Source organism: Arabidopsis lyrata (assembly GCF_000004255.2).
Source record: "Arabidopsis lyrata subsp. lyrata unplaced genomic scaffold ARALYscaffold_4, whole genome shotgun sequence".
Classification (NCBI taxonomy): domain Eukaryota; kingdom Viridiplantae; phylum Streptophyta; class Magnoliopsida; order Brassicales; family Brassicaceae; genus Arabidopsis; species Arabidopsis lyrata.
Genome location: NW_003302552.1, coordinates 18114173 through 18116219, shown reverse-complemented (window position 1 = coordinate 18116219; position 2047 = coordinate 18114173). Strand labels below are relative to the sequence as shown.

Here is a 2047-nt window from a genome sequence, read left to right as displayed (position 1 = left end):
GTAGGACCCACTTGTCCATCTGATTCATCTTCAACACCAGATCCAATAATCTCATGTAAAGTTTTTAGTTTCTATATATTCGCAAATTGTAAGTGATAAACAACCAACTTTGATGAAGCTAACAGTCACTAAACTAGCAGAATCATCACAAGCAAAGCAATCCAAGACAGAAACTCATAAACAGCATCTTCCTTGACAATAAACCAATTAGAAGAACAACAAACCAATGATGCTAGACTGAAATAAGCATAATGAAAGCCATTGAAGTATATCGCAATTAAAAGTTATTTGATAAATGATAAAGGGTTCAGAGGATGATGATGATGATGATGATGATGATGATACCAATATCATAAACAATTATATCACTGAGGAATTTCTTATCGACGAATACCACCACCATAGATTTTCCGACATTGACAGCTATATGTCCACTGATACACAAACACCAACAAAATCAGCTGAAAATTCAAAAATCGAGAGATATAGATTAAGAGAATTATACCTCCGCGCCTGCGGAGGAGTTCCACTGAAATCGGAAGAAGAAGCTTGAACCCAGTTATGCATTTTTATTCAGCCGATGATCACGAAATCTCACGGATCACCACCGTGTTTGGATTCGCTTGAAGTAGACTTCTTCCCGTAGAGTCTGTCAATCAATTTTTTTAATTCATTAACCAATAATTTGGTTTATGATTTTAATACCGGTTTAGTTGAGGATGAACCGGTTTTAAAAAGCAGAGGAATTTTTGGTTTGATTCCAATGGCGATGAGCTCACTCGATGAATTCGTGATTCTCGTCGTGAATCAACGAGAGGCATCTTCTTCGAGTCAAGAGATTTCGATCTCAGCTTCTGAAATCGTATCCTGGGGTTTGTCAAAAATACTCTCTTACGGAAGAGTAAAAGTTCGAGCTAGGCAAGTGTTCATGCTTCTCATCTCCACTCTTGATTTGTATTGGTTAGGTTTTTTTTTAGTAATAGTGTAGTGATTCTTTTTTTTTTTTTTTTTTATTCGTTTTTGTATATTAGGCTTATCGAGGAATCCTCGTATTTCCATGGCCTTCTAAGTGGAAGCTTCAGGTAGATTCTGGATTCTGATTGCAAGTACAAGTGATTTGGTGCATGTATTGTTTCAATTTAGTGTTGTGTGTGTTAGTTTTCAGCCATAGTGATGTTTAATTTGGTTGAATTTGGGATTTGTGACAGTGAATCAGGCCTTGATCATATCTCTGTTGAATGGAATCCAGAGACTTTCTTGAATCTTCTCATGTGTTTGTATGGTTACTCCATTGATATTACATCCAGTAGTCTGTTTGATGTTAGATTCTTGTAATCAATCCTCTGCTCCCTTTTTTTCCTTTTTCTCTTGTTACATGCTAATTACCGACGATTCCAAATGGCGAATATAGGCTGCGCTCTATTAATTTTGGGGTGGAGAAGCTTCTCTCTAAATGCAAAATCTGGCTTTCAGTTTTGGCATTATCTAAGGACACTGCATTGCCGAAACTAGGACTGACTGACCTTATTCAGATGTGGAGTTTTGGTCTCGAGCATGGTTAGAATCTTGCGAGAAATCTCTTTTTAGTTGTTAATTTTAGCTTACTTTTCTAAAATCATGATTCATTTGGTGACACTTACAGCTGGAGAATTTGTGCCAGATCTCTCTGTGGCCTATCTTTCAAAGAATTTCGTATGTACCACTTACTCTTCCAATTTATCCTTCCTAGTAGCATTAAACATCCTCACCTGACTGTAGACAGGTAAGTTTGTACCCATTGTCTATCTTATCAGTGCAAACATACCCAATATTCTCACCTTTGGCTAAAACTCTGACAGTGAGATGCATCTTGCTGATGCACTTCTTATTTGGCTTGATGCCGGCAGAAGAATGTCGGACTTTTCAGAGAGTAGTAGTAGTCAGGATAACACAATCAACTTGATGGAACAGCTAACGTTTAGAAGGTCTGTCACCTATGCAGAGATTACTTTTTCTGAGACCTTTAGGACAAAACTAGTATATACATTTTTTGCTTTATGGAACTCTG

At 37.1% G+C, this 2047-nt stretch overlaps 1 pseudogene; it reads right to left on the bottom strand.

Moving 5' to 3' along the window:
- Positions 1-916, bottom strand: part of LOC9315766 — an 80726-nt pseudogene extending 79810 nt beyond the window's left edge.
- Positions 917-2047: the final 1131 nt, after the last annotated feature.